General features: G+C 38.5%; 1 protein-coding gene across 5 annotated transcripts in view; it reads left to right on the top strand.

Annotated features, from left to right (window-relative positions):
- The window catches only part of bmpr1bb (bone morphogenetic protein receptor, type IBb), a 115,331-nt gene that overhangs the window by 22,290 nt on the left and 80,565 nt on the right, over positions 1–12,476 (top strand). For all 5 annotated transcript variants that reach the window (XM_073913438.1, XM_073913439.1, NM_001145996.1 and 2 more), the window contains 1 exon segment: positions 8,311–8,367. The gene's annotated coding sequence lies outside the window, so the exon portion shown is untranslated.

The raw sequence follows: 12,476 nt of genomic DNA, 5'->3' as shown, positions 1-12,476 counted from the left end.
CTGTGATGACCCCTGATGAATAAGGGATTAAGCTGAAGGTAAATGAATGATGTGTAATGTTGCTGGTGTTGGCTTGCTGAGTGTGTATGGTCAGCTCTGTTCTCCAGTGTGTGTTTCATGTCACCTGCTGCTGGTTTACAGACGGGAGTCACACTGAGCTGCCGTCCAGCAGAGCTTCACAGGTTTTGGGTGAAAGCCTCAAATGTGGAACTCCGAGAGCTTTCAAAACAAGTGAAGGGATTTAATTACACATACCTGGACAACTTACAGCATGGAAAATCCCTGTGTGCCACTGCCCACGCCCGCGTCCGACAGCTGCACCACTCACACACACACACACACACACACACACACACACACACACACACACACACACACACACACACACAGAGACAATGCACACTCAACTCCACACACACTGACATTCATGCACATGAACGCACACAAACTCAAACACACCCTCACACACATATAAACACACTCATACACAGTCATACCCTCTCACACACACTCACAATCCCGCTTATACACATTTACACACACATACGCACTTGCAAGCACACACATAACATAACACACACACACACACACACACACACACTCATACTCTTATGTAAATGCACACTTTTGATGACCACACAGCTGCAAACACACACACACAAAACATAACATAACTTGACACACACATTCACACACTCACTTTTACCATCACACACACACACACACACACACACACATCTCTATATGCACAGAAACTCTCTCTCTCTCTCACACACACACACACACACACACACACACGGGTCTGTATATGCACAGAAACTCTCGCACACATATACACACACACACACACACACACACAAACAACAAGTACACACACATACACTCAAACACACAAAGAACATATACATGCACACACACACACAAATCATACAAACATACCCATAAGAACATGTGTACATGCACATATACTGTATGCACGCACACACACATAACACACATTTACATGCTTACTTATACCATCACAGTCACACACACACACACACACACACACACACACACACTGTATCTGATGTCCGTCACACATGATTTAGGCTGTGTGTGTGTGTGTGTGTGTGTGTGTGTGTGTGTGTGTGTGTGTGTGTGTGTGTGTGTGTGTGTGTGTGTGTGTGTGTGTGTGTGTGTGTGTGTGTGTGTGTGTGTGTGTGTGTGTGTGTCTGGTCTGAAGGCTCTTCTCCACATGTGTTGTTCTTCTGAGCGTGCCGATGGCCTTTGCCCGTCCGAGAGACACTGGAGCCGCAGGAATCTGAGAGTCTCAGAGATCTTCAGTGTCCACATCAATCCTGCATCAGAGCAGGAGTTTCACGGCTGATCAGACACGCCGGAGCTCACACACACACACACACAGACGCTCGCTGAACAATACATGAGGAGTGGTGATGTGTGATTTCCTCTTTGATCTGACACTGAGTAAAAAATCAGGCTGCAGTCGACGATACCGATACTGTGCAAATCCACCTTATGGGTCTAACACAGTGGAATGAACCGCCAACTATTACAGCATATTTTTTTATGCAGCGGATGCCCTTTCAGATGCAACAAAGTACAGGGAAACACCCATACACACTCATTCACACACTTATACACTACCAATTTAGTTGATCAGTTCCCCTATAGCGCATGTGTTTAGACTGTGGGGGAAACCGGAGCATCAGGAGGAAACCCACGCCAACACGGGAGAACATGCAAACTCCATGATGGTGTGATCAAGACTTTCAGAGACTGATAACGGCAGCCAGAGGAGGGAATAATGTCAGATTTAGGCCCCGTTTACACTGATGCGTTTTAGTTTGAAAGTTTTGCTACGGTTACACAGTTTTCGAGCGCTGAAAACGGAGCGTTTCGGAAACGCTGGAGAGGCCGTTTTCATTCTGAAGCGCTGCTGCTCAGTCTCAGTGTGGATGAGGGAAAACGAAGACATCTGAAAACGGTGGCGGGGCTGTTGAGATTCTGATTGGTGCTTTTGTGTCATTGCGTATCCTTTCCTTATTCGTCAAGCCCCTATCACATGACTATAACACATGACTTTAACGCTATTAGAAGACAGCAGACCAGCCTTCACTGTAAACAACAACATGTGCACAGAAATGGGAGCGTTGTTTGCACTATTGTCTGTTTTAGGCAGCATTGTGCAGTTATTCATTTGTTACGTTTAGTAACTCGACCTCGTCGTCTGTCCACAAGAATACCTCTCTTGCTTTCTTTGCCATCGCGTTCATTGTTCAACCGGCGCTTGTTGACTAACAATAACCAAATGCCGAGCGAGACGCATGCTTCCTGTTTATACTAGAATGTGCATGCCCAGAGTGCGCGAATGATCACGTGATATACGTTTTGGTGGGGTAGTGTGGATGGAGATATGTTCAGAAACGCTAGTGTGGACGCGGATCGTTTTTTAATCTAAAACGCCATTTTAAAACTAAAACGCACTAGTGTAAACGGGGCCGGAGTCTCTGCTCCATAGACGTTGCATTAGAGACGCCTCACATAAGCGGTAATTAGTTTTTTGTCATTTGACACACAGATAATATAATACATTCATAAATGTATATAAATGTTTATGCATTTTTTTTTTCAAAATCTAAATATTAAAAACTTTCAAGGGTTTAAGATTATGAGGACCGTTAACCGCGTCACAACAGCCTTGTGGAAATGCTTCATTATAATAGTGGAATATCAACGGCACAGATAGGCAAGCCGTTGTATTTGGAGAATGATGTTAATGTTGTTTGATTATGAGACTGTGTGTGTGTGTGTGTGTGTGTGTGTGTGTGTGTGTGTGTGTGTGTGTGTGTGTGTGGTGTCGTGATGATGATGAATGAAGGGGATTTGACTGAAATCCTCACTGATCTGTGGTGAATCAACATGTCTGCAGTCTGAGCCCTCTCTCTCTCTCTCTTACACACACACTCACACACACACACACACACACAAACTTAAACTTTATGTAGAAACACAGCTGTAGACATCCATAGTGGAACACAAATGCCGTGCAGTTCATTGGCTTTTTTTCCCAGCATTCTTCAGAGTATCTCCTTTTGTGTTGAACAGATGAAAGAAACTCAGACAGGTAAATGGAGGACGAGTGAACGATGACAGACTCTTGTTTTTGTGTCAACTGTCGCTTTTAAGGGTTGTGTGTGTGTGTGTGTGTGTGTGTGTGTGTGTGTGTGTGTGTGTGTGTGTGTGTGTGTGTGTGTGTGTGTGTGTGTGTGTGTGTGTGTGTTTGATGAGGGTCTGGGATGAGTGTATGTGTGTGTTTTGCGTTTCTCCATTAGACTGTGAAGGAAACACTTCAAGGTGTTCAGTGTGTGTGCTGATGATGCGGGCGAGCTGTTATTCGCCCTGTAGAGCAGAGTAACATGAGCTGCAGAATAACACACACACACACACACACACACACACACACACACACACACACACACACACACACACACACAGATACTTAAATGGACACACATACATATATATTGCACACTCACATACTCTCACACACATATATTGCAAACATACACATACACGCAAACACACATAATAGCATACACACTCATATACACGTACTCACATACACATGTAGACACACACACACACACACACACACACATATATTGCACACATACACATATAGACACACACAATCATATCACACACACTTATAAATTGCACAGGTAAAAAAAAAAAACACACCAAACACACATGTATATTGCACAAACACACACACACACACAGACTCACATTGACAACCATACATGCTCACATACTTGCATATACACATACATACTACACATACATATACACACACTCACATACTGTATATTGCACGCATAAAGACACACACACACATATACTCACATGCACATGTAGACCCCCCCCCACACACACATATATTGCACACATGTACACACACGCATACATGCACACATACTCGCATAAACACACATATACACATACATACTACACACATATCACACATGCATATTGCAGCCATATACACAGACACACACACACACACGCACACACACACTAACCTATACAGTACATATAGACACACTCACACACAAATCACAAACACATTTAATAACACACACATCACATACAGATACACACACTTAGATATACACAGACACACATATGTACACACTCACATACACATATAGACACACACAAGCATATATATAAATATATACCCATACATTCATCCACGATAAAACCCCAACAACCCCCCCCCCCCTCCAACCCAATATATATATATTGCACACACACACACACACACATATTCACACATACTACACAGACAGACACACACACACTCTCTCAAACCCTCACATACACACACATATATACATAAATCTGCATATATTTGTACATACTCCTGTGCATGAATAGCTGAAGCACCTGTTTATGGTCATTGTGTATCCTGCTGATCATCCTAGAAACAGAAACTGGAGAGAGAGAGAGTGAGAGTGAGAGTGATCTGCAGACCCATATTTCAGCACAGAGATTATGAGCACTCACACTGTTATTAATTAAGGAGATGCTGCTTCTGGCCTGAACTGTGGAAATATAATAACTCAGTCTGCAGCTTAGAAGACCCGAAAGATTTCACTGCAGGTACTCTGTAAACAGTAAGGTGACAGGCTGGCAAGAGGAGCTTCTGGATTTGTCACATTTAGGATTTAATTTAATATTTTATTTATTTATTTAAAAAGTAATAGTAATCTTTATGTATTAATTTATTTTTGGTCAGATGAGCTGTGTTTATTTATTTATTATTATTATTATTATTATTATTATTATTATTATTATTATTATTAATGTTTTATTAATTATTTTAATATTTTAATCATGCATTTAAACTAATAAAAATATTAATTTATTATTATTATTATCAGACGAGCAGTGTTTATTATTATTAATGTTGTTGTTGTTGTTGTTACTATTATTAATATTATTATTTTACTTTATTAATTATTTATTTTATTATTTGTATTATTTATTTAAAAACAATAAAACATTTTATTTATTAATTTATTATTATTCAGGTGAGCAGTGTTTATTATTGTAGTTGTTTTTATTACTATTATTGTTATGATTATTATTATTATATTTTATTCCTTTATGTGAATTATTTATTTAAAAATAATAAAACATTTAATTTAATATTGTATTATTATTCAAATGAGCAGTGTTTATTATTATTATTTAGATTATTATTAATTATTATTATTATTATTAAAACATTATTTATTGTTATTGTTTATTAATTTGTATTATTATTATTATTATTATTATTATTATTATTAATATTAAATTATTATTAAATTATTATTTATTATTGTGTAATTAGTATTATTATTATTACATTATTTATTATTATTATTATTTACTTGTTTGTATTATATTATTATTATTATTATTAATTTTGTACTATTAGTATTATTATTAGTAGTAGTATTTTATTATTTATTAATTAATATTATTATTATCATTTTATTATTATTATTATTATTATCATTATCATCATTATTTATTGTTATTATATTTTGTTTTATTTTATTTGATTATTTATATTGTTTATTTATATATATTTTTTACAAGTAATAAATGCATGTCAGTTCTGGTTTCCTGCATAAAAAACAATCTTCACAAAAAGAAGATAGTCATACATAAAATAAAATAATTATTCCTTACCTAGAGGTTTTTACCAATCTAATTAGTAAATTATACAAACTCCTAAATCTAGAAGCATTTTCTAAACCAGTAAAATTGATTGTCTTTTTTCACAATAATCTAACATTATGTTTTGATATTTCAATAAAAACAAGACAAAGAGCTCAGCATTTCAGCAGACTGATTATAATTGATAATGTTCCTTGACTCATTATTTTCTTGGAAGATTATGATGAGCCCCATCAGGGTTCAGCAGAAATCTCAGTGCTTGCGTTGATAAGTGTGTGTGTGTGTGTGTGTGTGTGTGTGTGTGTGTGTGTGTGTGTGTGTGTGTGTGTGTGTGTGTGTGTGTGTGTGTGTGTGTGTGTGTTGTGTGTGTGTGTGTGTGTGTGTGTGTGTGTGTGTGTGTGTGTGTGTGTGTGTGTGTGTGTGCTCATCTGCACAATAGATCAGTGTGAGACGACAGCGTTTGACTTGAAACTGGATCCTCTGATGAATAGCGCAGAGACCATCCCAGACAAAAGCAAACCTTCAGATAAAGCGCTGTGATGACACTCACACACACACACACACAAGATATTTCACACACACTCACACTGACAGCCTGACATCACACACACTGAACTGCCCCTCAGAATACCTGACTTCAGCATTGTTTTTCAGATAAACAGGAATGTTCACTGAGCATGCCTCTGAAATATCTCCACACATATTATTGTGTTTTTATACTGCAGACGAGTCAAACACACACACACACACACACACACACGCAGCACCTTTAAACATCATTTGGGAAATATTGACAAAGAAAAAATACATAGTTTTGACTTCAACTGCACTTATAAGCACAAGTGTTTGAGTGTGCTTTGTCTCAGACGGGCAGGAATATTCCCTGAGCTTTACTGTAAGTCAGCAGAGTGAGGTTTCAGAGATGGATTTCAGCGCTTCCAGCGTTTATCGACTGCAGAGGTTATGGAGATACATTAGCAGAAGAGAAACACACGCACACACAGATCGATCAGATCATGAAAACATGCTCTCCATCCTGAAAACACTCGTTCATCATGTCGGCAAATCTGTTTCTTGCTTCACCGGTGTCCAGTAATGTGTAATATACAGCTGAAGTCAGAATTATTCGCCTTCATGTGCAATATTTAATCTTTGTCAATTATTTAACAAATAATGTTGCACAGATGCAGGAATAATAGAATAAAAGCAGTTTTTAATTGTTTTAAAGCCATTTTAAAGTCAATATTATTCACTCTCTTCAGCAATATTAGTGTTGGATTGTCTCCAGAACAAACCACTGTTATACAATGACTTGCCTAATTACCATAACTTTACCCTAATTACCCTAGTGAAGCCTTTACATGTCACTTTAAGCTGAACACTAGTGTCTTGAAGAATATCTAGTCTAATATTATTTATTGTCATCATGGCAAAGAGAACAGAAATCATTCAGGTTCAGGTCTACCTCCGAATTTTTTCAAAAGATGCATGATAGTGGGCGGAGCTCCACGAGCAAAGGGCAGGTGTGGGTGTGGCCAGCTGGGGAGAAGGAGGGGAGCGAGCAACTGTTGTCAGTTGGTTCACAAAATGAGGCACAAACCGTGAGGAGACGCATGAGTTTATAGTTTACAAAGTTAAAATGCAAAGAAATAAACTAATGCCCTGCTACATTTGTTATTCGTAAATTCATACACAGATAACCACAATTTATATCATTATAAAGATAATTGTGTTCATATAGACACTATAAATGAGGACTTCTCCCTCAATCCCCGGGTCTGACTCAGTGCTGCTGGTCTCTTGCCCTGTCTATTTTAACCGTCAGCCCTGCTGCTGGTAATCTGGAGGATTTAGGTGAACACAGCAGCACGGTGATGTGTCTAAATGTGAACGAACTCCTGATAACAGACAACGTCCGCCATTCTCCAACTCTCGTACTGCTCTCCTGACAAAAATGCTTGCAGCACACACACACTTTTGCTGTATCGGCGCTGACAGCATCTTGGGGAAACACATGCAACAAACCCCGTGGGTCATGGAAACAAACACATAGGACCCTTCATGAACGGCTAAATACTGTGTGCCGCGGGTCCGTGTCTCACAGCTTGGCACTAACAGGTCTGCTTTGCCTTTGGAAAGCACGTGCAGTCATGAATAATTAAGCAGCCGGCTCTTCTCATAGGATAAGAAAACTCCGCTATGAATAATAATGAGTGCGTCATCTTTGCACTTGCAGTTCTGCGCTACATCACTGATTTTGATCCCGCCCCCAAAATCATTTTAAAACCAGAAGCTGAAATTAGCTGACAAAACATTATCCAGTTTACTCCACAATTACAGCTGACAGGTGCTGACATTGTCTTAACTGATGCTCAACACACACACATCTGTTAACATCTCAAAAAAAGTACTCGAGGGTTTCGTGAACCTTTAAACAGCGTGCTTGTAATATTTGCCCATGAACAACAGACTAGTGGACTGTGTGCTGGTTTTTCAGTATATGGGACTGCATGCGTTGCTTGTGTTAGTCTGATATTGACTGATAGTGTCTCTCTCTCTCTGTCTGTTTCTCAGGTGTGTGAGCGTCAGTGGAGGGCAGATGATCATAAACACGGACTGAGTGACACACAGGTGAGTCTAATATCTGCCTGAATAACCTGCAGCATATTAGAGAGAACTCTCATTGCTTTAAGTCAATATTATAATTTAATATGAATAATAATAATTAAAAAACTAAACAGTTAATAAATAATGAGTCAATAGAGAAACTACTGCAGCCTATACAATCGCTAATAAATACAGGAATAGTGTGTGTTTGTGCGTGTGTGTGTGTCTGTATGACACACTCCTGGTTGAGAATGCTGGTGTGTGTTGATGTTCTGGGTCGGAGCACAGTCTCTGGTCTATATTTGGTTGTTGGAGCGTGTCTGATGCTCCTACACCTGCTGTCACCTCACTGTTGAGCATTCATTGTGTCTGAGTGCTGACAGGACACACACATACACACACACTCACACACTCCATAGCACACATCACAAACCGTCCTACAGCTGATTGTGAGCAGGTGATTTACATTGACAAAGAGCCTCAGTTCAGTCTAAAATGAAGATTCAGTCAGTGTTTACTCTCCCTTGTGTTGCTCCAAACATGTTAGATTTTAACCATTCATGCTACTAATAAAATTAATGAGAACCAATGAGGGTCATTCTTGACTCACAAGAACTAATTAAGTTTATTCTTGACTCATGAGAACTGATGAAGTTTATTCTTGACTCATGAGAACCAATGAAGGTCAGTGTTGACTCATGAGAACTAATTAAGTTTATTCTGAACTCATAATAACTAATGAAGGTCATTCTTGACTCATGAGAACTAATGAAGTTTATTCTGCACTCATAAGAACTAATGAAGGTCAGGGTTAACTCATGAGAACTAATAAAGCTCATTCTTGACTCATGAGAACCAATGAAGTTCATTCTTGACTCATGAGAACCAATGAAGTTTATTCTTGACTCATGAGAACCAATGAAGGTCAGTGTTGACTCATGAGAACTAATGAAGTTTATTCTGCACTCATAAGAACTAATGAAGGTCAGGGTTAACTCATGAGAACTAATAAAGCTCATTCTTGACTCATGAGAACCAATGAAGTTCATTCTTGACTCATGAGAACCAATGAAGTTTATTCTTGACTCATGAGAACCAATGAAGATCAGTGTTGACTCATGAGAACTAATGAAGTTTATTCTGCACTCATAAGAACTAATGAAGGTCATTCTTGACTCATGAGAACTAATGAAGTTTATTCTGCACTCATAAGAACTAATGAAGGTCAGTGTTAACTCATGAGAACTAATAAAGCTCATTCTTGACTCATGAGAACCAATGAAGTTCATTCTTGACTCATGAGAACCAATGAAGGTCATTCTTGACTCATGAGAACCAATGAAGTTCATTCTTGACTCATGAGAACCAATGAAGGTCATTCTTGACTCATGAGAACCAATGAAGGTCATTCTTGACTCATGAGAACCAATGAAGGTCATTCTTGACTCATGAGAACCAATGAAGGTCATTCTTGACTCATGAGAACCAATGAAGGTCATTCTTGACTCATGAGAACCAATGAAGGTCATTCTTGACTCATGAGAACCAATGAAGGTCATTCTTAACTCATGAGAACTAATAAAGCTCATTCTTGACTCATGAGAACTAATGAAGTTCTTTCTTGAATCATGAGAACCAATACTGGTCAGTGTTCACTCATGAGAACCAATGAAGGTCATTCTGTTCTCATGAGAACTAATAAAGCTCATTCTTGACTCATGAGAACCAATGAAGTTCTTTCTTGAATCATGACAACCAATAGTTTATTCTTGACTCATGAATCACTGAAGTTTAAAGGAGTGTGTTTAAATGAGTGTGTATGGGTGCTTCCCAGTAATGTTCTTCCAAATGTTGTTGAGAGGATCAGTTTTTTTTGTGCTGTTTTCCAGTCTGCTCTTTGTCTGCTGGCTCTCGGCGCATGTTATTCTTGGTTTGTGCTGTGTGTGTGTGTGTGTGTGTGTGTGTTCAACTAGGTTTGGGATTTTAATTGGCAGGTGGCGTCAGTCTGCTGTTCAGAGGCTCGTTAGCGCAGCTCTGTATAATGGCTTTGTCTGTACAGTGTGAATATGAGCGCTGGTCATGAACTCTTGACACGTCCATAATCACACAAGCCCTCCTTCAGCACACACAGAGCACACACACTTTATCTTCAGTCAGTCACCAGCTTATCTCGACTGATCTTCACTCCATTGTCTTGCTCATTATAAAAATTTCTCGTTGAGCATGAGAATGAAATACTTTACGCCACTTTCCTGTACGCCTGTTTAAATTGGTTTCTAATTAAAATTTTAAATAATTTAGTTTGGACCTTTAACATCTTTTATTTCTTAAAGTGTGCTTTACAAGATAAGACAATTGTGTTAAGTAAAATAGATTTTTTTCGTTTTTAAGCCATTATTTTGATCATTATTTTGATTATCGCCAAATGTATGATCAACATACTTTAAGTTTTTAATTTGGTATGTAAGCAGGCTAGAGTAGAGTAGAGTAGAGTAGAGTAGAGTAGAGTAGAGTAGAGTAGAGTAGAGCAGAGTAGAGCAGAGCAGAGCAGAGCAGAGCAGAGCAGAGCAGAGCAGAGCAGAGCAGAGCAGAGCAGAGCAGAGCAGAGCAGAGCAGAGCAGAGCAGAGCAGAGCAGAGCAGAGCAGAGCAGAGCAGAGTTAATCTGATAGCTCCGAGTTTCTAGAAGCTGGTCAGTAGAGTGGAGTAGAGTTAATCTGTGCAGTGTGAGAGTTTCTGGATGATGGTGAGTAGAGTCAAGTGGAGTAAAGTCTAGTCAGTCTGAGCAGTCTGGGAGTTTTTGGAAGCTGATCTGTAGAGTAGAGTTAATCTGAGCAGTGTGGGAGTTTCTGGATGCTGGTCAGTAGAGTAGAGTAGAGTAGAGTAGAGTAGAGTTAATCTGAGTGCTCTGAGTTTCTGGAAGCCAGTGTCTGTAGAGTAGAATTAATGTGAACACTGGGAGTTTCTGGAAGCTAGTCTGAAGAGTAGAGTAGAGTTAATCTGAGCAGTGTGGGAGTTTATGGAAGTTTGTCAGTAGAGTAGAGTTTATCTGAGCGCTCCGAGTTTTTGGAAGTTGTTCGGTAGAGTAGAGTTAATTTGAGCGCTCTGAGTTTATGCTGCGACACAATCTACACTGTGAACGCGCTAGAGAAATGAAGATGAATTGAATTGAAGAGTACAGTAGAGTAGATCTGAGCAGTGTGTGAGATTCTGCTTCGAGTCTGCTGGAGTCTAATGTAATCAGGCAGGTGTGGGGGTCAGCGAGGGTTTATGGGTCGGGGTCGTGACCTCCGGTGTGGGTTCAGCTTTGTTGGACTGTCTTAATTGGGTTCCATTGTGCTCAAACACTTACAACAATCCCTTCATTAAACGCTCCTGTGAGTCTGGCAGCTCGGCCGCGTGTTTTCACACATTCATCATTCACACAAAACCCAGAGCAGAACACGCTAAGATCCACACCTGTGACACGCTACACACACACAACACGCTACACGCACAACACACAGCACAGCATTTCCTGTCAGACCTCGCTGTGGAAAAACACATTTACAGTAATGCTCAGACTGGAGGGGAAAAGGGGACAGTGTTATTTGGAAAATTGCTTACATTTTACTCTCAGAAACTGCTTGTTAATTTCACAAATAATTAAAAAGAAGCATCAAGTGACATGTTGAATTCAACATTAACTTTGTCTGAAAATATTTTTTTTAGTAAAATGTGCTCCACCAATAAAATAGCTCAAATGTACTACTACTACTACTACTACTACTACTACTACTACTACTACTACTACTACTACTACTACTACTACTAATAATAATAATAATAATAATATTTAAACAATTGATGATGATAATAAAATTATATTGATGATGATGACGACAATAATAAAAATAATAACAAAAATAACTATAAATAATTATAATATAATTATGATGTTAATGCCAATAATAATAATAATAACAACAACAACAACAACAACAACACAATAATAACATGCAATAAAAATAATAATATTGATGCCAATAATAATAATAATAATAAACAATTGATGATGATAATAATAATTGGATAATTATAATGATTATGATGATGATAATAATAATAATAATAATAATAATAAAGAACTGATGAT

This window comes from Danio rerio, chromosome 10 (genome assembly GCF_049306965.1).
Source record: "Danio rerio strain Tuebingen ecotype United States chromosome 10, GRCz12tu, whole genome shotgun sequence".
NCBI classification, from domain to species: domain Eukaryota; kingdom Metazoa; phylum Chordata; class Actinopteri; order Cypriniformes; family Danionidae; genus Danio; species Danio rerio.
The sequence above is the reverse complement of the archived record's forward strand: the minus strand, read 5'-3'. Positions and strand labels throughout refer to the sequence as shown.